Below are 23,894 nucleotides of genomic sequence, written 5' to 3'. Positions count from 1 at the left end.
TAGAGAAGCTATTAGCAGTTGCATAATCGCCGAACTCAAAACTGTACCAATTTACATTTGCATAAGTAGCTTATGTGTACTTAAGAAGAATTGCAAACATTTGTTTGTGTTGCATAGTACGTCTATCTCGCGATAAGCGGTTATTGCAAACATATTTTCTTAACACAGCGGCACATTTTAGTATAAAGTTGAAATAGCTTAAGTCGTAGTAAGCGATTATTGCGAAACAAAAACCTGAAAAGTGGAGCGATAACTATAATTAGGTTTTTATTCTAAATTTTTATGTCCCGAATAACGGACCTTTATCGGGATAAGCGATTATTGCGCCCATTGTACAATACATAATTTTTTTTAGTACAATCAAATAGCTCACATCCAATGTACTTATCACTAATTTTAATGCCAAATATTTCGTTAAAAGAAATAAAAATGTTAAAAAAAAACGTTTTATTTCCGAGGATTTGATCTCACAACCTTCCGATTGCAAGCACGTCACTATACTCGTCCGCCAAAGCCAAAAACTGTTCTTGAGCTACGACAACATATTGCGTGTGGCGTAGCTAAAAACAAGAGCTTTAGTAACGTGTAAGTAAGTAGTAAATAACATTTAAACGTGTTTCGTTAGAGTAAAACTTCCAGTGTCAAATCAGTACCACGGAGAGAGAATTAGACCACCAAGAAATCGCTGAAACTATTTCAAACAATTAAGAAGGTTCCTTCTTGCGAAAAAAATCCAAAGTTAAACGGAACAGCGGTAGAAGCTGCGTAAACTCTAAAGGAAACGAAGCCACAGAAAGAGTTTTCCAGCCTATATTTTACGAACGAAAGCAGAACAAATATTCAAGCAAGTCAAAAGTGCTTGCGGAAATGTTTTGGAGAAACTGAAAGTTGGTTAAAAAGCGTTGTGAAAATAAAATCGATAATCCAAATTCAAGTTTCCCTGATAGCCGTGGCTCCGCAAGAATGATTATTTTTAACTCGGTGCCTTTATTTTTAGAAATGAAAATTTAATTTAAAAGCCGACACTAGATACTTATTAAACATGTTATAAATTGGGGGCGAAAATAGTTGTTGCTAATCAAAACAACATCAAGCTCTACTTCAACAACTGCATAATGAGCAGTCAGTGAACCATGAAATAGCGGAGTTGGCTTATAACGCCAATTCCTTACCTGCGCAAGTCCTTAACCTTTTATAGAAGACAATTGTGGACTTTAATTTAACAGTCCACGATTGCACTACAGGATCACCATATTGCTATATGTAAAAAAATAATAATGTAAGGTGCGATAACCTCCGAATAGATTTTAAGCCGAGCTTCTCTTCCAACTTGCGTCACGCTCCTTTTAATTTTTCCTTCAAATTGGTGGGACGGGACCCGTTTGTTTTAAGCTGACCCCGAACTGCATCTGCAGGGCAGATGAGTTTTCACTGAGAAGCTTTTCATGGCAGAAATACACTCGGAGTGCTTGCCAAACACTGCCGAGCCCGCTTAGAAAAATGTTCCTCTAATTGAAAAAACGTGTTTCTAAAATTTTTATGTTGCTAGGCCCGGGGATCTTCGGTGTAATAGGCGGAGCACGCTACCATCACACCACGGTGGCCGCTATATGTTGCATGAAGAAGTACACTCAGAAAAAAATCGTTCTAAAACGAACGAAACAAATTCAAAATTAAGAACGTCTGTTAAGTACGTTTTTTCTTAAGTCGTGACCGATGGGCTTGTTTTAATAACAGTCTTTCCAAGCACACCGCTCGTATTTGGTGACCACTTTGGTATTGATGTGTGAACCTTCTGTGCTCATTTTAAGAACTACTTGGGCTTGATATACGATTTTTCATTCTCACGCTTCGAGAACGATTTGTGGTCGATTTAACATTTTTCGGTCTCAATTCAATAACGGTTTGTGCTTGATCTTTGGGGAGAGTGGGGAAGCTAATTTTTTCAAGTAGTACCCATTTATTTATTTCTTTTATTAATAAATAAGTTTTTTGTCATTAATAAAAAATATTAATAACAAAAAAAATTATTATTAAAATTCCAAAAGATTGGAAAAAAGCATAATGTGCATTTTTTCATATATTTCTATTATTAAGAAACTCTTCTTATTCGATGATGCAATCTGAATATATATTTAAAACATTGCATAACAAGATTGAGGATTACCTGTTAATATGTGAATGGAACTCAACGAAAAATAAGAGTTAAAAAAATAGAATATGAAAAAATTGTTTTAAAAAGCTTCAGAGTTTAACGGTCATCGAACTCGCGCCACACGATCGCAACCGCAACATCACAGCCGCTCGGCCACTACAACTGCTTGATAGCTTGTGCCAAATATTGTATTTAACATTGTAGTACACACGAATTATACCGTTTCTTTTTTCTTGAACTTAATTTAAGAACAGTGTTCTCATTAATAGAACATTTGTTCATATTTTAAGATCAGCCATTCTCTTTTCAAGAAAATGGTTGTCAGTTCAAGAACAAGGTTGTTGGTTTAAGAACGGATCGTTCGTTTTTCAAGAACAAAAAATAAGAACATGAAAAACTTGAATTGAGTCCGGTGGTGCTGGAATTTAGATCTGCGTTTTCTCTGAGTGTGTCAGGGCGCGGTGGAAATCAGATCGCTTCTTGTTTATTGGAACATTTTAAGAACCTTCAGTGAGTGAATCATGTTGTGTTCTACAGTGATAATTGCGGTGGGCAGAATAAAAATCATTTCATGAAATAATAATAATACTAAAAGCTAGAAAATAATTAGGTAGTGTAGCGCTCAACTCAAATATACCCTACAGGGCCATTCGAGTATCGAATATTATTCTACATTAGGTGATATGGCCACAATAGAATAACTATTGGAGGTGTTACAACTAATACCTAGGTACATACTTTTTGCATAAACCATAGCGGCATAATCAGGCGATTTTTTGAGAACAAAGAAAAAAATTTCTTTAAGTACTTGTGGCGCTACACGTTTCCGTCGGTTAATTGAGTTTAGCATAAAATATTTAAACATTTTTTTTATACTTCCTTCGTACACATTATTTCGGTAATAATTAATTTACACGTTCGAAAATACCTAAGTCGTAAATCCGTACCTCATAATTTATCTAATGCGTTAATTTTTTAATACAAATTAGTTAATACCTAATTCGCAATTACCCAATTCACCCATTCGTAATTCATTTTCTTATAGTTAATTCGCTCATGCCTAACTCGAAAATATCGGAGTTATTTGTTAATTCCTTATCATTATACCTGATAGTACTTAGTTCGATAAAACCTAATAAATATGTGATTAATTCATGAATACCGAATTTATATTTAATTAATAAATTTCTAATTCATATTTATTTAAATCGCATATACCTAATTCAACTTACGGAATTCATTTAAATCTTGTTTATACTTACGTACTTCGAGAATACTTAATTCGTATTTAATTAGTTCGTAAAAGTCTAATTAATGTTTACGTTAGTAATAAATACCTAATTCATAATTACTTAATTTAGGAATACCTATTTCATACTTATTTCGTAAATACATAATTCACAAAATACCTATTTCATACTGAATTCGTAACTGCCTAATCCACAAAATACCTAATTCGCTAATACGAAACATTTTTGGCAATGAATAAATATATATAGTTTTTTTTTTTTTAATTAGTAATTAGAGGACAGAAAGCATATTTAAGTAGCGTGTTCTTGAAGTCACCAATGCCGAGTATTATTTCAAATTCTTCTATGCCTACTATTTGTTTGCTGATTAACATTGCACTAAGCTGAAGCAATAGCAGTAAATACAGCTAGTCCTAGTTCAACATTAGTTCAAGGTTAGCGAGACTTTAAAGCTCAGCTTGAAGTTGACTGGAGCAGAAAAAGTCAGTCTGGTGTCGGAAATTGCAGGAAAATGTCGTTTTCCTAGCTCATTTTAAAATCACTCGAAACGGGTCGGTGAAAACGCTAAATGTGCGATAACGTGAAGCTACTATTATTAGCAAACGAACTAATCGCACCCACCGTGCCCCGAAACTTTAAAGAGGAAAGTTTAACGTGTTAATAATACCAGAATCGCTGAAAAATAAATAAAAGAAAGCTTTGTGAAACTAAATATATGAAATCACCAAATGTACCGAAACTTCCAAATCATACAATTATGATGAAGTCGTTGAAAAAGTCGTCAAGAACCGTCCTCGCCAAAAATTCGTATTTAAAGCTTTGAACGAAAGCCATCATTAAATGGTAGTGTAACTTAAATACATAAATAAGCTACTATAACCTTCAAAAATGTGTCAGAGATCAGCGACGAAAGTCAAGGTGTAGATACCGGATACGATGAAGTAACTCGGGGAGTTTTTAGAGTTCCTAGTACCGGAATAGCAGGTTAATCAACTTCCCTAATTGGTCGAATTCTACCTGAAATAGCGCTAAAGATTCTGTAGTCCGTTTTTGTATATTTATATTGAAAATTTGGTTATTCTAATTAAAATAAATAAATGTATGGCGCGATAACCTCCGGAGAGATCTAAAGCCGAGCTTCTCTTCCAATTTGCGTCGTGCTCCTCTTGAGTTTTCCCTACAAATTGGCCGGACGGGACCTACATGTTTTATGCCGACTCCGAACGGCATCTGCAAGGCAGATGAGTTTTCACTGAGAGCTTTTCATGGCAGAAATACACTCGGAGCGCTTGCCAGACACTTCCGAGGGGCGACCCCGCTTAGAAAAATTTTCTTCTAATTGAAAAACCTTATTTCTAAAATTTTGATGTTGCTTTGCCCGGGAGTTGTACCAAGGGCATACGGTGTGATAGGCGGAGCACGCTACCGAATCATTAAACTGTTGAATAAATAACTCCCCTGCAATATGGCCTTTATTAAAGTACTTCACAATAACACTTCTAATTCTCGACAGATATCGTGCTTAAATCAAACTCATTCGTCGTGCCTCAGCTGCTGCTTTTATACTCTTTGGTTTCCTCATTGGCATATTTCTAGGCGTTTCTATTTCTAGAATTTGCTACTCGTTTACCAGCTATAAATTTCTCAGCTATAACTACAGACGTTTTTTATAGCTTCTCGCATAGCCCATGCGCGTGTATATGTGAGTGATACTTCCACAGATGATTGCCTACTTTTGGGAGTATCTCAGATATAGATATATGCATGTGTTTGTGCGTTTCTCCCTGCTGCGTATACGTACATATGTGTAAACATAATGATAGATTAGTATATGTAGATACAAGTGAATACTTGTTTTATTTTTGTTGTGGCTTTATTTACTTAGTATCATATTAGTGATGTGAGTATCACTTAGTGTCACTAATATTCGTCACAATATGTAGTTCGATCGACCTTACTGATGTAACTATGTAATAAGTTGGATCGACCTACATTCATGTATTAATCAATTTCCGCTTCCGTTTAGTACGGAATAAATTTAAAGCAATTAATTTTCTATAATTTATAAATATATAAAATGGAGTGACTAATAATAGGAATGAGAAGAGGAATCATACTTTGAATGAGGTTTTTTTTCTTCCTCGGGGGTTATTATTATATTTACCTAATATAAAAATTGCGAATATTTGAAATCTGTCGTCTGTTGAAAATTAAATCAATGTTAATACCTGAGAACATTTGTAAATAAGAATTGTAAAATTAAGATTTAAAATATCGGGTTGTTCGATGTAGGTGTATATCCAACATCATAATTAATTAATGGCCTCTTCGTAGATCTGAAATTGTAATTAATTAATGGACTCTTCGTATATCCAAAATTGTAATTAAGGAACGGACTCTTAGTTTTAATTAACAAAAAAAAAATTTGTTTAAACGCATATATATTGGTTTTAACATTAATAAACTTTCAAATAAAATACATATTTTTGAAATGGACAAAATTCAAACTTCAAAATTAAGTAACATTTATAGATTTTGAAATCACAAAATTACAAAGTGTAGATAATATTGTATAGTTAAAATTATAAACAAATCCTGCAGTTTAGCATAGGACAATAACATTAGTATAAATTTCTTTTGAATAAAATGTGATTGACGAAATGTAGGGATATAACCCGCTGGGATGACGTAAGTATGCTTTGGGTTAACCTATTCCAAAAATAGTTCTTAGGAAAACAGGTTGGGTGGGTGTAGACATGGGGGAATGTTCCATCTTTTTCTCCCCTCGACTTTCTTTTCGGGTTAAAGGCTTCGAACCCATATTCATTCCACAGTTTTAGTTTGAGATATCGGGATGGGATAATCACAGGATTAAATAGATTTTTTTTTTGCTGCCAGATTTAGTTTCGCTGGATTAGTTTCACGTAAAATTTTCCCCTAATTTTTGTATACGGCATACATTTCAATTTATTTTTTTACAACTTCGTTGCGCGAGGATGAAGCAAAGCCACTCCGTTGTCCCTAAGCTAAGCTGAAGCAGAGCTAGGTATGCCACCCCGCCTCAGTCTGAACGCACCTTCGTAAGTGTCTCTTGTTAAAGCAGCATTGTGAGAAAAGTTCGTTACAGTAGGTCCTAGGTACTAGTCATCACACTCCTCATCGATCTAGGGCGTTGATCAGACAATTAAATAAAAGCATTGGACGCATCAAATTTCTATTGATAGTCATAAGTAAGACCAACTGAACCTAAATCAGGTCTCCCACGCCTCACATTTTTAGAAATTTCATGCGCCCAAGGCTTTTATTTAATTGTCTGATCAACGCCCTAGATCAATGAGGAATGTGATGACTAGTACCTTGGACCTACCTAATTATTTTCTAGCTTTTATTATTATTATTACTTCATGTAAGTATTGTTTTCAATAAAACCGTTTAAATTAAAAAAATGTTTTTAATTATTTTGTTCGTGGTCGATTACCTCGCACAAGGAATTCTTTGTTAATCGCGTCAAGTACGCCTCCTATATATTCTTTTTTATAATTTTAGAAACAAGTTTTTCTAAGCGGGGTCGCCCCTCGGCAGCGTTTGGCAAACACTCCGAGTGCATGATGTGGTTCGGCGTAAAAAATAAAGGTCCCGTCCCGTAGGAAAATTGGAAGGAGCACGACGTAAATTGGAAGAGAAGCTCGGCATAGAATCTCTGCGGAGGTTATCGCACCTTGCATTTATTTTTTAACCAAGGGCACGGAACCAAAGTTCCATCAGCTATGTGGGTTGAGTAAACATTGAAATTTTGTCAAACCTTTACTATTTTTTTATGGTCACCATAATTCAGTATTTCTATGATATGGGTGTTTCCGTATATGTGGCAACCAAGAGCAAGCAAATAAAATTTGACTTAACAATTTTTGTTCTTATATCGGCCTACTGATTTGTAAGAACCCGCGATCTTAAAATTTTACTTAGAATAATTTTATTGATATCAATCGAAAGCCGCAAATGTCGACCTTTACGAGACAAAATATTGGTGATTGTTGTTGTAACAGTGCCCCATCCAATTGCTGCGAGTACTTACAAGTTATCATCAATATCCTATAATGGGCATCGAATGAAACTTGCAGTGGTGGACCAGAAAGAGAGAGAGGGGTGTTAGAGGCGTTGGCTCCACATTGCAATTGAAAAGATGGTTGGTGTCATTGGGGAAACGTTGCAAGGAGGATATACATTATGTATATCGGTGTTGATACTGGGGAGATTGCTTTCCTATTCTGCAAGTTCAGGATTTTACACTTAAAGAACGGCTTAGAGGTCTGACGCCTTTTCACGAATTCACTGAGGACCTTTTCCTGTTTTTCTTCTACACACGGCTGAGTTCTCAGGTGTCGTATTTCCTCTTAATGCTTGCGGAGATGACTTCTTAAGTCCCTGGGAGGCGGGCCCCCTTCAATCAGATGTCTGTTGGGATGCCTAGATTTTTGGGTATTCAACAGAAACTATATATCAGCATTTCATTTCTCCCCCTAATGTGAGCGGTGTTTTGACAGGTCTGCATTTTCTTCCGGTGAGTAACCTAGGCTCGGCGACCATATCGGGGACGCATAGCATGCAAGTGACCGGCCAATTGCTTTTTAAGTGGTAATGAGCATTTCTTTATCTTTACCGCAAGTGCTGCCGCCAATTGCTGATGCATGCTCGCCAAAATATAAACCCTCATCGAAGATCAAACCCAGTATTTTTGGCTGTAAGACAGTGCGTAATGCCATCGACGTGGGCGACATTTGTTTTGTGTACGTTGTAGGTAAAGTCGCCGATGATTTGCTCGGTGACAATGTCAGGTTAAGCGAGGCGAAAGAACTGGAGAGAGGAAGGAGATAGTTTCTTATTTTACTTCGTAGGTAATCGATGGGCCGGGACCTGTAGCCATTCTTCTGGTGGCGAAGTGAGCTTCGATATGTAGAAGTTAAACAAAAAGACGACACCACCCTCGTTTAGTGGTCCAACCAGTTGGCCAATATAGAAAATTGTAACGGTTAATGAATTTAATTTGATGGGGGAATACAAAATATAAGCGTAAGTGTAGTCGGTGCGCTGTGGTCGTGTTATTTTTAACGACGAGTTATTGGTTTTTTTGTCGGAGTTTTATCGATAATTTAGCTTTCGATAACGAATTCTGTTGATTTTTTATCGACGAGTTATCGATTTGTTATCAAAATGTTTCCGATTTTTCATCGAAAATTTATCGATATAATATCAATCGATTTGTTATCGGAGTGTTAGCAATTTGTTTTGCAAGTTTTACACAAAACTATCGCGAACGTAAATATTGTAATGTAAAATATTCCATTTGAATCCCAATACTAGTTGGTAATGGTCTCGATAGTGCAAAATTCTTAGTGATAGTAACATTTTTTGAAAATATGCACTATCACTAAATTTGCAGTGCATAGTGCATTTTAGTGATAGTGTAAAAATGTACAACCTAGGTTTTCCCATAGGACATGCTCAAACAAAACGGATCACTCCAACCCATATAAAGATATCAAAACTGGCTATAGTCGCGTACTCCCAGTTTCGTTTTAGAATAATCGCATTTTTTGTAGGGTACTTAACAAACGTATAAGTATATATATGTATAATGTATCTTTTGAGATGAATGCATGCATGCACTTAATAAAAAAGTTTTAAAATTTGTAAATTATTTTTACTTCTCAGCAAATTTCCTAAATATGTAAATATGAAATTTAATTCAAAATATGTGAGCACTAAAAGTAACTAAAGCAACAAAAATCATAGCCTAGAAGACTAGAATCAAAAACTGTAACTGCAGAGATCGGTTGTGCAGGTTCCGCCTGCTGCTTTGTCTCTGGCAGCGTGCTATCACCGTTCATGCAAGTAAACAACTTTATATGTGCCATTGTGTGTGTGTGTATTTTGGGTGTATTTGCATGTTTACACATACCACAAATATCCAGTAACTGCCCCATAAAAATAACAATTGACATTTGCCACAGGCCTGTTGGAGACAACTGCTGGGCACTCTGACCTATATTGCATGCTTTCTCCTTTGGCCACTGGCATTTGCCTTAAACTTTGCATGAGTTCGACATTTAGCTCAAGCTTGTTTCAAAAACATATATATGTTTGTATAAATATTTATACTATGTGTTTATACATACATATGTACGTATGTATATTTAAAATACAGCTGTATGAAAATGTGTATAAACACACAATATAATAATTCCTCAATTTCGGTTTGAGTATGAGACCAACTGCCATTTGCCGTTTTCTGGGGCATTTCCATCCGAGTATTAATTTAGTTTTTGTTTATCATTTTATTACGCTCGTAATTTGTAGCATTCAGCCGGGGGCGGGAACCAATTGTCTGGACATACAACAATTTAGACACATACACACACACACATATGTATATGAAGATACATATACACTTTAGTTGAATGTTGCTGACAGCTTGTTGCAAGCAATATGCACCCACTCAAAGGCCAATTAAAATTTTAACTTCTGGTAAAGAATTGAATGAATGAATGCTAAATATTGACCAAATAATTTGTTGTTGCTTGTTATTGCAATGTGTAAATTTAGTTATGTGTATTTAAAATTTGTGGCAAATTCATTTATGAAATAAAAATTACAATTAGTATGTTCATGGTGGAAATATATGAAAATGTTGTAGCAAGAAGGGAATATTTCCAAATTTTTTTTAGAAAAATCAATTCAAATATTTAATATATTTGCAAAGATAATTGAGTTTTTTACATATACACTAGAGGTTTACGCCAGTCACTTAATCGGGGGCCGCGGCGTAGGACCTATTATATACCGGCGGCGGCGGCGTGTCCGGCGCGCCGACAAAGTGATCGGCGTAAACCTCTGAATTGAATGGCTGGACTTCAGAGTATCACATTGTCCACAACTAATGAATATGGAAACATACTGCTGACGTCAATGGTATGTTTGACGATCTAGAACAACATTATTAACTTGCGGATGAATATCTGAGGCTTTTAAAGCGAAAATTTAAAAAAATAATATTTGGAAAGGTTTAGTTTATATGTATTTAAGGAAATCCACATTTCAGCCATTTCGGAAAGATCCGCGATTTTTGCTTCTCGCGGATCGTTCAGAAAATTTTCTTGCAGAGAGATGGAGAAATAATTAAAATGGTAACACTTTTTTAGCGTAGTTTCACTGAAGGAGATGTTCTGGGCTAACTATAATACCCGTCGTCGGCACGATTTCTTTAGATCATTTATGGCTCCTTGTTGGTTAAGCACAAACGCGACTGACGGTTGCTATTGATGGTCTATTAAAAGTCATGACTCTCGTGGCACAGTTTTAACGATTAGCATCAATGCTGGCTTATTGTTGATCGCACCAAAGGGCGCCTTCAATTTTTTCGGCTGTTTCTAAGAGCTACAATTCCCGACGTGCGAACAGTAGCAATCCTGACCACCAGTCGCTACCACGCATCCTGGCCCTTATACAATATGCCAGCACAGAAGCTATAGGACTGCGACTTCGAACTCATACCTTCGTCGACGTCACTTTCCTAGAAGCTCTAGGTGTAGCACCGAAGACTTTATGAGGGATGCTTTTGTCGCGCTATGCTTCCGAGCTTCACCAAAAATACACCTTGAAACATTAGGAAGTAACTATTCTGCCAAGGATGCCGCCCCCGACATCATGAGCAGTCTAAGTGGATATCATTGCGTAACTCATGGGTGAAGATCGTATAATCCTTGGCGCATCTACATAATTTAAACTTACAAGGTCCGGGGATAAAAGTTTTAAAATGTAGACCAAAATTTGCATACGTTTTTGTTCGACTAATTTTTTTTTTTTTTTTTTTTAATGGACGTTGTGGCAGCGCGCTGCCCTCAAGTGGCCCAATGAAACCAGGCTAATCCTGTTCACGCGATCGGTTTATATATATATATAATAACTTTTTTTTTTTTATTTTGCCGAGTCTTTGATGGGCAGCGGTTTGTCAAGCGTCACGATCTGAGACTGCTCAGCTACAGAAGAAATTTCATCAGCCAAGCGTAATACTTAAAGAGAACAGAAGCAAACGTATTATACATTAATTTAGAGAGGTGAGAACAATCTTTTTTATAGAAAAAAGGGAGTCCGAGATATCAAATGTGTTTGAGTGAGTGTTATAATCTTGGCATAAACGCCGAAAAGGTTCATTTTGTTCGAAATTCGTTCTACATTGTTTCAGCAGAAGAGGTTTGAAGTGTCTCGATGTCCGAGAGGGAACGCAAAAGTTCACTTCATTCAGAAGGAATGGGCTCGAAATTGATCCATTTAAAAGTTTTGTCATAAATATTACACCAAGCATTTTCCTTCGACTAGCAAGAGTTGGAAGATTGATAAACTTTAATCGATTAGTATAAGGTGGAAGATTAGTTAAAGAGTCCCATTGGAAATTTCTTAAGGCAAATAGTAAAAATTGTTTTTGTATTGATTCGAGACTGTCTGCATGGACTTGATAACGCGGATTCCAAATTATCGAGCCGTATTCTAATATTGGCCTAACTAATGTTGTAAAAAGTGCTTTAGTTATGTCAGGGTCGTTAATTCTTTTGACCACCGTTTAACAAATGCAAAAACACCTTTGCCTTTATTCACTGTAGCATTAATATGAAGATTGAAACTAAGTTTGGAATCCATCATGACTCCCAAGTCAATAAAATTATTTACAGTTTCTAGACTATAGTTGTTAATTGTATATGAAGCTGGTGGCGAAACTCTCCGAGAAAAACACATGAATTTACATTTTTTGAGATTGAGCGGCATATAATTTACATTGCACCAGGTAACCAAGTGATTTAAATCCATTTGAAGCAAGGAATGTTCCTCAACCGAGGCACATGATTTGAAAAGTTTTACATCGTCTGCGTACATCAAGATTTTTGAGTATTTAATTGTACCAGATATATCGTTTATGAACAGCAAGAACAGAATCGGACCAAGATGGCTGCCCTGAGGAACACCAGAAGAAACATTGATGACCCCAGAAAGTGTATTTTTAAAGATTACTTTTTGCGTACGATAACCAAGATACGAAGAAATCCAACATATAAGACGGGGTTGAAAACCGAGTTGACTGAGCTTATGAATAAGTAATGGGTGTGATACTTTGTCGAAAGCTTTACTGAAATCGGTGTAAATTACATCAGTGTGAAGGCCTTTTCTAAATCTATTAGAAACGTGGGTGGTAAATTCTAGTAAATTGGTGATAGGTGATTTGCCCTTACAGAACCCATACTGCGAGCTTGCAATTATGGGGGAAATAGAGAATGTTAGGTGGTGGGTAACAATAGCCTCAAATAACTTTGGGATAGCGGATAACTTTGCTATGCCCCGGTAGTTTTCTATTGAAGACGTGCTTCCATTTTTATGAAGCGGAATAAGAAAAGATTCCTTCCATATTGTTGGGAAAACGCCATAAATTAAAGATAAATTAAATAAATCTGTTAGCGGCTGATAGATGTTTGCAGCACATTTTTTAAGAAAGTGTGTCGGGATCCTGTCGGGGCCGTATGAATATGATACTATTAAAGTTTTTAAATAAGATAATACATCTTCTGAAGATATAAATGGAGCTCTGATTGAATAACATGAATCAATATGGTATGGGTATTCATTAGGTGAAACGTTGGTCTCAATAGAGTAATTTGATTTGAAAAATTCCGCAAAGAAGTCGGCGATCTCTTGATCATCGCTGGAAATATTATCTTGAAATTTCATGGATGATGGAAACCCTTTCACCCTGCGTTTAGAGTTTACGAATCCGTAAAATGCCTTCGGGTTGCAAGTTATATTTCTTTTCATTTTACAAAGATAAGCTTTGTAACACTTTTTGTTAAATTGAAAATACTTGCAACGTAGAATCGAGTACTGTAAATAATGGTTATGTAAACCCGTCTTTTTGAACAACTTGAAAGATCGAGACTTTTTATTCTTTAAAATTTTCAGCTCTTTAGTGAACCATACTTGGCTTGTATCGGAATGTACACAAATCCGCTTAGGTACGTATTTTTCAAAAAGACAGTAAATGGTATTGTAAAAGTGAGAAACGCTTTGCTCCACATCAACATTAAATATTGGCCACACTATTCGAGATAGATCACGATTTAATTTTTTAAAATTGGCCTTCGCAAAGTCGAAGCGATAACTGGAGTTGTATCGTTTATTTCCGCTGTTACAAGCATAATTTACAACTTCGTAAACTATTTTGAGGGAAGGGTGGTAAGCATCTTCAGGTTCAATAATGGGTTCGCATCGACTAATGGAATATTTAGATTCATCATCCACAAAGGCTAAATCTAACACTCTTCCGAATTTATTCGATTGGATGTTGATTTGTTGAAGGCACAGCTCAGACATTCCGTCTAGAAATTCATTGTTGGAAGACTTTGACGAAACTGGTACGATTTTAAAGTCAGAGATGCACCATGATATGTGTGGCATATTGAAGTCGCCCAAGACAATAATGGAATCGGAAGGCTTTAGCATCGAATTAACAGTTCTTAGCAAGGAAATGTGATGCATATAAACGGACAGTTCAGAAGATGGCGGGATATAACAGATGGCCAAATAAATGTGGAAATTTGCTAGTTGTGTGCGTATGCACAAGAACTCAGTTGTATCGGTGAAGGTTACGCAAATCTCTTCAATAGTTTTTATTTCCGGCCTTATGATATAAGAACCCATTATGGATGTCCGCCTTCAGTTTTCAGACTAGCTCGACTATCCCCTACGTTAGGGTAGCAGAACACCCGGTCATCTGTTCGACTGTCTTGAGAAAGCTTTTGTTTCACCACTTTGAGTGTTCTTGCGAAGGAACACCTGGTAAATATATGAGCATACGTATTCACATTTGTAACAGGAGCCGTAACGTGTAGGTAACATATAAACACGGTTGATAGGCTATATCCAATGTGATTCACCCCAAGGTACTAGTTGGGGAAATGGCCACCAACTTTAGGAAATGTCAAACCGGGAGACTTGGGTGTCGAATGATGAAGTGTGAAACTCAAAATTAAGATTTCAAACGCTCTTTTATAGTTAAGCAAATAAAGTGAGTTTTCCAACCATTCTCATACATGTTGAATATATGTACATGCAACTTAAGTATGAGCTGAAAATCATTTCAAAGGAGAATTTAAACCAATGGAGCATACTAAAGGATTTTGCATCACTGATTTCCCCCTTATTCTTTAAGCCACTCGGGATATACAATTCGGCATCTTTTGCGGGTAACTTGCTTTCTTAACAACTTGAGGACATTTTGAAAATGTGTTCTACATTTTGGGGCATTTTATTTAAATTCATTGCTCTTTATTAATTTTTTGAAAAAATTTATGCGAAGTGAGCATTTAAATTTATTATATGTATGTATAACTTTTCTTTAAGTGTTTTGTTTTAATAACTTGGTGAATTCTGTAATACGAAATCTGGCATTGTAAGCGCCTTTTTTCTGAAATAACTTTTGAACGGTTAGAAAGTATTAAATTTCACAATAGGAGTTTTTTAACTGGCAGTGATGCTGAACAAACCTATAATCGGACACGTCAAGTTTATTTTTATACCCAGCGTGCACATGAGCTTATTGTTCTTGTTATTGTAGCAGTGCTTCGTCCAACCTAAAAGGTGCGACCACGTATTAACTGTCATTGATATCCTCTAACGGCAGTGCGAGGAACTTGTGGGACGGCACCGCCTACATTTAGAAGAAGAAAATGTATAAGTTCTTCAAGACGTAAACCAAAAGCTCTTCAAGATATCGGGTTGGTTGGATGGAACCTGTCCTTGCCCTTATATGTATATACCTTGTAAAAGTTAACAGAATCGGTTGGCGACCACGCCCGATTGAGCAATATCCTCACCAAATTTGGTACACAGGCTTATTTGAACCCAAATATATTTGTATTGAAAATGCTTGAAGAATCAGATAATAACCACGCCTACTTTTTCCAAAAATATAAAAAAATAGGACAATGCGTTAACAAATAAAGTAAAACTTGGTGAATGGGCAAAACAGAAATTGAGAAAAATTGAAAAATTAATGTAGCGCCGCCCACATTAAGTAGAAAAGAATTTAAAAGTTTTGCAAGCCGTGAATCGGAAGCTGTTAGTATAGCTGCTAATGGAAGACGATATTTGCAGATGTATAAGTAATACATTTCAACTTTCATTTATGCAAATTTGTATTCAATTTATTGTTCTATATATATTAGATGGCTTTTACTAACATGCAAATTACTCAGCTGGGGTTCTAATCCAAAGTGGATAAGAGGTGGGTGATCGCAGAAGGGGAGGTCCATCAGCCGAAGCTGGCAAAGGAACTCGAAAATGAGAGCTGAAAAGGAGGTCAGATAGAATTCCAGTATCGAGCTCCCGGTACCCGTTTGCCACAGCGACATCTGCCAACTACAATGTACTGCATTAGGGTGCTCGCCTAAACAGTTTGAACGAACTAACACAGCCTTGCTTATTTATTTACAACTAGCAGACCCGTCGGACGTTGTTCTGCTCAAAATTTGGTCTATCTACATACATTTTAATAAGCTTTTTTCTCTAACTCTGCTCTCCCCTCTTCACTTCTTCTTAATCATTTTATTCACTCCTTCCTCCGTCTTTTTCGCTTCATCTTTCTCTATTTTCGTCTCACTATATCTCTTTCTCAGTCTCTTTATCCTTCCCTTTTTTCTCTTCTCTCAAGTTTTTCCCATTCTTCTTCATCCCTTATTGCCAGTCCCAGAGGGTGGTATGTATTTTGTTCCAGCCCCATTCCGAGTTCCAGTCCCACTTCGAGTCTCAGTCCCTATCCTAGTCCTAATCTCATTCCCAGCCCGTCTCTGGTCTACTTCCCCGAAAAAAGGATCGTAAATACTAATATAGGCAAATTTATATACCAAATTTCAGGCAAATCGAATAGGACGTATGTAAATAGGTATGTGGGTATTATCAATTCATGCTTTTTTTTCGGCTTCGCATGTATATTTATCAGTTTTGCCAGGTTGATGCGACTAAATCGAATATCACAATGAAAATTACTTCAAAGCTCTGGGCAACAGCTTTCATTTGATATCCATATTACACACACATTCTAGGGGTATCCGGGTCTACGCTTTGGCCTATATCTCGAGACCCTAGTCACCCAGCGGTTTAAATTACTCTGTACTAAAGCACACATCAACAGCTTCAATTTGATACCCATAATGTAAAAGCACATCCTAGTGTTACCCTGGTCCACGTTTAGGCCTATATCTCGAGACCCTAGTCACCTATACGTATGAAAATTACCCTGCACTAAAGCACTCATCAACAGCTTCAATTTGATACCAATTATGTAAAAACACATGCTAGTGCTACCCGGAGCCACGTTTTGGCCTATATCTCAAGACCCTAGTCACAAATAGATATGAAAATTACCCTGTACTAAAGCAGTCATCAACAGCTTTCATTTGTTATCCTTCTTGTATAAACACTTTCTAGTGGTATCCGGGTCCACGTTTTGGCCTCAATCTCGAGACCCTAGTCACCAGTAGGTAGGAATACTACCCTGTTCTAAAGCACTCATCAACAGCTTTCGTTTGTTATCCATATTCTATAAACACATTCTAGGGGTACCCGGGTGCACATTTTGGCCTATATCTCGAGACCCTAGTCACCCACGGGTACGAAAAATACCCCGTATCAAAGTACTCATAAACAGCTTCCATTTGTTGCCCACATTGTACAAACATATCACAGGATTACCCAGGTCCACGTTTTGATCTCAAGACTCTAACCAGAACGGGATAAAAAGTATCCTATGTCTGTGTCCTGGTTCTAGGCTACCGCTCCACCAATTTTCAGCCAAATCTGTTCATCCGTTCTTGAGTTATAAATAGTGTAACTAACACCACTTTCTTTTATATACATATGTATAAAATATATAAAAATAACAGTATTTCTCCACTATTTAGTGGATGTTATTATACAATCTACAAACTTCAATCACTCTATCTATTAAAAAAAAAGCGGATGAAAATCCGTTGCGTAGTTTTAAAGGTTTAAGCATTCAAAAGTTCATGGAACAGAAAAAGCGACTTTGTTTTATAATATGTAGTGATGTACATCCATATATACCTATAAACCTACTCCCGAAGTTAAATAACGCAGCGAATGCTACATATATGTACATATGTATGTGTCGCATCATGCCTCACTCAAAAGCAATTAGCGCGGACAGTTCACAGCGGACAAACACACATACGCATTTTTTGGTAAAAATGTTACTTTTGTTTAAACAATTTGGCCGATATAAGAAATGAATCAAGTATTTTTTTTGATGCAGAACGAAGGTAAATATTTCAAAGTTTTACTGAAAAGTAGAATTTTTAAAATCCATCCTTCCGTTTATGAGTTATAGCTGTGTAAACAAAAATTTTATGATTTTTTGCTACATTTTGGCAATTTGCCACGCCCCTATAATATATACCATCAAATTATATTAACTGTACCATACCACGTAGCTAAGCTTTCAAATGCAAAAAACCGTTTAAAATCGGAGCATTCTGTGTGAAGTTATGTGCATACATGGCATTTAGTGTCTTTATTTTATATGATTTATAAGATATAGATTTAATATTATGAGGTTCCCATTTGGAACCTCTGCCAACTTGATGTGCGCTTTGCACGTCGCACCGCACTCCACATAAAAACAAACACGTCTTTCTTGTCTTAGCTTTTAAGTTTTATTTATGTTGTTTTTAATTTGTTGCACAATAAATGTTTGTACGTTTTTATGTTTTTTTATTTATTAAATTGTTTTTTGTTAAATTATTAGTTTTGTCTGCGATTTAATTTAATATTTTAGGCCACACTTGAAGCCGGTCCCAATTATAATTATATGACAATGGCCGGTCTTTTTTCTGCCGAGCCGAATTGCTCTGTTTCCAACACCTGTTGTTCATTCACAGTAGACAACGGGTGTTGCAGCAATTTGGAAACAGGGTGACATTTTTTATAATTTGTTAAGGCTGCTGTCAAAGAGTATATATTTGTCAAGAGGCGTCACTCGATACTTTTGTTGTTGCCAAAGCAAATTACTCGATGTTTTCTCAAGGTAGTCGTTGGTTTTTTTTATCAGATGTATTTATAAAAACGCTTTCTATACATTTTCGTGGGGTATTTGTGTTTATTTTACTGATTGTATTAAATTAATTAATTAATTCTCTCTCCAAAAATCGTAATTATGCAAAGTCACCATACCGCATAACTATATAGGATTCAATTAAAAAAAACTAAACAAAACTTCCTTGAGAATCACATTCGACATGACAGGGTGCTTTAGCAACAACAAAGTATCGAGTGACGCCTCTTAAAAATATATACTCTTTGCTGCTGTTACAATATAATAAAGACCAAATTTCGCATATTGATTTTAAAAAAATTGCTGGGTACCCGGATTCAAATAAGGGTCGTCTCTTCTAACAGAGAAACAATACATATATTTGAATCTAAAGTATGCTAAGCTCTAAAAAAATTTAAGGCGCGATAACCTCTGAAGAGGTTTAGACTAAGCTTTTATTCCCATATGCGCCGTACTCCTTTTATTATACTCAGTTGAGCAGAGCTCACAGAGTATATTAAGTTTGATTGGATAACGGTTGGTTGTACATATATAAAGGAATCGAGATAGATATAGGCTTGATTGAGCCATGTCCATCCGTACGTCCGTCCGTCCGTTAACACGATAACTTTGGTAAATTTTGAGGTATCTTGATGAAATTTGGTATGTAGGTTCCTGGCCACTCATCTCAGATCGCTATTTAAAATGAACGATATCGGACTATAACAACGCCCACTTTTTCGATATGGAAAATTTCGAAAAACCGAAAAATTGCGATAATTCATTACAAAAGAGAGATTAAGCGACGAAACTTGGTAGATGAGTTGAACTTATGACGCAGGATAGAAAATTAGTAAAATTTTGGACAATGGGCGTGGCACCGCCCACTTTTAAAAGAAGGTAATTTAAAATTTTTCCAAGCTGTAATTTGGCAGTCGTTGAAGATATCATGATGAAATTTGGCAGGAACATTACACCTATTACTATATGTACGCTTAATAAAAATTAGCAAAATCGGAGAAGGACCACGCCCACTTTTAAAAAAAAATTTTTTTTTAAGTCAAATTTTAACAAAAAATTTAATATCTTTACAGTATATAAGTAAATTATGTCAACATTCAACTCCAGTAATGATATAGTGCAACAAAATACAAAAATAAAAGAAAATTTCAAAATGGGCGTGGCTCCGCCCTTTTCATTTAATTTGTCTAGAATACTTTTAACGCCATAAGTCGAACAAAAATTAACCAATCCTTTTGAAATTTGGTAGGGGCATAGATTTTATCACGTTAACTCTTTTCTCTGAAAACGGGCGAAATCGGTTGATGCCACGCCCAGTTTTTATACACAGTCGTCCGTCTGTCCTTCCGCATGGCCGTTAGCACGATAACTTGAGCAAAAATCGACATATCTTTAATGAACTTAGTTCACGTGCTTACTTGAACTCACTTTATCTTGGTATGAAAAATGAACGAAATCCGACTATGACCACGCCCACTTTTTCGATATCAAAAATTACGAAAAATGAAAAAAATGCCATAATTCTATACCAAATACGTAAAAAGGGATGAAACATGGTAAGGTAATTGGATTGTTTTATTGAAGCGAAATATAACTTTAGAAAAAACTTTATAAAATGGTTGTGACACCTACCATATTAAGTAGAAGAATATGAAAAAGTTCTGTAGGGCGAAATAAAAAACCCTTAAAATCTTGGCAGGTATTACATATATAAAGAAATTAGCGGTATCCAACAGATGATGTTCTGGGTCACCCTGGTCCACATTTTGGTCGATATCTGGAAAACGTCTTCACATATACAACTACCACCACTCCCTTTTAAAACTCTCATTAATACCTTTATTTTGATACCCATATCGTACAAACACATTCTAGAGTCACCCCTGGTCCACCTTTATGGCGATATTTCGAAACGGCGTCACCTATGGAACTAAGGATTACTCCCTTTTAAAATACTCATTAACACCTTTCTTTTGATATCCATACTGTACAAACAAATTCTAGAGTAACCCCTGGTCCACCTTTATGGCGATATTTTGAAAATGCGACCACCTATACAACAACCACCACTCCCTTTTAAAACCCTCATTAATACCTTTATTTTGATACCCATATCGTACAAACACATTCTAGAGTCACCCCTGGTCCACCTTTATGGCGATATTTCGAAACGGCGTCACCTATAAAACGAGGGCCCACTCCCTTTTAAAAATACTCATTAACACCTTTCGTTTGATACCCATATTATACAAACGTATTCTAGAGTCACCCCTGGTCCACCTTAATGGCGATGCCTCGAAAATCATCCACCTATAGAACTAAGGCCCACTCCCTCATAAAATACTCTCTAATGCCTTTCATTTGATACACATGTCATACAAACACATTCCAGGGTTTCCCTCGGTTCATTTTCCTACATGGTTATTTTCCCTTATATTGTCACCATAGCTCTCAACTGAGTATGTAATGTTCGGGTACACCCGAACTTAACCTTCCTTACTTGTTTTTTCTTACAAATTTTCGGAACGGGAGCTACTTGTTTTATGCCGACTCCGAACGGCATCTGCAAGACAGATGAGCTTTCACTGAAAAGCTTTTAATGGCAGAAATACACCCGGAGGTGTTGCCAAATCCCGTCCGAGGGGCAACCCCGATTAGATGAACTTTCTCTTGATTGAAAAAACTTGTTTCTAAAATTTTGATGTTGCTTTGCAAGGGCGTGAACCCAGGATCTTCGGTGTGGAAGGCAGAGTACGCCACCATCGCACCACGGCTGCCATGTTGAAGCTCCGCTTAAGAATTTTTTCGATATTCTTATTATTAGCATAGAAATATTTGAAAGCTTACCTGTTTTATATCTTCACGGTTTTCTCCGAAACCGGTTGTCGGGTACCGGAAAAATCTGTCTTACTGCAACTTGGACTTTTCGATAATTTGGCTATTTTTTCGGAGCATTGCAAAAAACGAGTTACGCCATTATTTACTCCAAACCGCCTACCAAGGCACCTACATTTCATTTCTCTACATTCTATTATATTCTGGCGCCATAAAAAGGCACCTCATCGAGTTATGATCGTGGTGTTTTTTACTGGCTGCAGCTTCCCACAGTACACGTGTTTCTTTTAAGCAAGCGGCTTACCAGTGTTTTTATACTCAGTTGAACTGAGCTCACAGAGTATATTAACATTGATTAGATAACGGTTGGTTGTACAGGTATAAAGGAATCGAGATAGATATAGACTTCCATATAACAAAATCATCAGTATCGAAAAAAAATTTGATTGAGCCATGCCCGTCCGCCCGTTAACACGATAACTTGAGTAAATTTTGAGGTATCTTGATGAAATTTGGTACGTAGGTTCCTCGGCACTTATCTCAGATCACTATTTAAAATGAACGAAATCGGACTACACACCCACTTTTAAAAGAAGGTAATTTAAAAGTTTTGCAAGCTGTAATTTGGCAGTCGTTGAAGATATCATGATGAAATTTGACAGGAACATTACTCGTATTACTATATATATGCTTAGTAAAAATTATCAAAATCGGAGAACGACCACGCCCACTTTAAAAAAAATAGTTTTTAAAGTCAAATTTTAACAAAATTTAACATCTTTAGAGTATATAGTATATTATGTCGACACTCAACAGCAGTAATGATATGGTGCAACAAAATACAAAAATAAAAGAAAATTTCAAAATGGGCGGACAGGAATACTGTTCGGGTATTAAATATATAAGTAAATTAGTGGTATGCGACAGATGATGTTCTGGGTTACCCTGGTCCACATTTTGGTCGACATCTCGAAATCGCCTTCATACAACTACCATCACTCCCTTTTAAAACCCTCATTAATACCTTTAATTTGATACCCATATCGTACAAACAAATTCTAGAGTCACGCCTGGTCCACCTTCATGGCGATATCTCGAAAAGGCGTCCACCTATGAAACTAAGGCCCACTCCCCTTTAAAATACTCATTACACCTTTCATTTCATACCCATATCGTAGAAACAAATTCTAGAGTCAGCCCTGGTCCACCTTTATGGCGTTATCCTGAAATGGCGTCCACCTGTAGAACTAAGGCCCACTCCCTTTTAAAATACTCATTAACACCTTTCATTTGATACCCATATCGTACAAACAAATTCTAGAGTCACCCGTGGTCCACCTTTATGGCGATATCTCGAAAAGGCGTCCACCTATAGAACTAAGGCCCACTACCTTTTAAAATACTTATTAACACCTTTAATTTGATACCCATATCGTACAAACAAATTCTAGAGTCCCCCTGGTCCACCTTTATGGCGATATCTCGAAAAGGTGTCCACCTATAGAACTAAGGCCCACTCCCTTTTAAAATACTCATTAACACCTTTCATTTGATACCCATATCGTACAAACAAATTCTAGAGTCACCCATGGTCCACCTTTATGGCGATATCTTGAAAAGGCGTCCACCAATAGAACTAAGGCCCACTCCCTTTTAAAATACTCATTAACACCTTTCATTTGATACCTATATCGTAGAAACAAATTCTAGATTCACGCCTGGTCCACCTTCATGGCGATATCTCGAAAAGGCGTCCACCTATAAAACTAAGGCCCACTCCCCTTTAAAATACTCATTACACCTTTCATTTCATACCCATATCGTAGAAACAAATTCTAGAGTCAGCCCTGATCCACCTTTATGGCGTTATCCTGAAATGGCGTCCACCTGTAGAACTAAGGCCCACTCCCTTTTAAAATACTCATTAACACGTTTCATTTGATACCCATATCGTAGAAACAAATTCTAGAGTCACTCCTGGTCCACCTTTATGGCGATATCTTGAAAAGGCGTCCACCAATAGAACTAAGGCCCACTCCCTTTTAAAATACTCATTAACACCTTTCATTTGATACCTATATCGTACAAACAAATTCTAGAGTCACGCCTGGTCCACCTTCATGGCGATATCTCGAAAAGGCGTCCACCTATAAAACTAAGGCCCACTCCCCTTTAAAATACTCATTACACCTTTCATTTCATACCCATATCGTAGAAACAAATTCTAGAGTCAGCCCTGGTCCACCTTTATGGCGTTATCCTGAAATGGCGTCCACCTGTAGAACTAAGGCCCACTCCCTTTTAAAATACTCATTAACACGTTTCATTTGATACCCATATCGTACAAACAAATTCTAGAGTCACCCCTGGTCCACCTATATGGCGATATCTTCAAAAGGCTTCCACCAATAGAACTATGGCCCACTCAATTTTAAAATACTCATTAACACCTTTCATTTGATACCCATATCGTAGAAACAAATTA

Source organism: Eurosta solidaginis, chromosome 3 (assembly GCF_040869045.1).
Source record: "Eurosta solidaginis isolate ZX-2024a chromosome 3, ASM4086904v1, whole genome shotgun sequence".
Lineage (NCBI taxonomy): Eukaryota > Metazoa > Arthropoda > Insecta > Diptera > Tephritidae > Eurosta > Eurosta solidaginis.
This window is presented reverse-complemented; position numbering follows the sequence as displayed.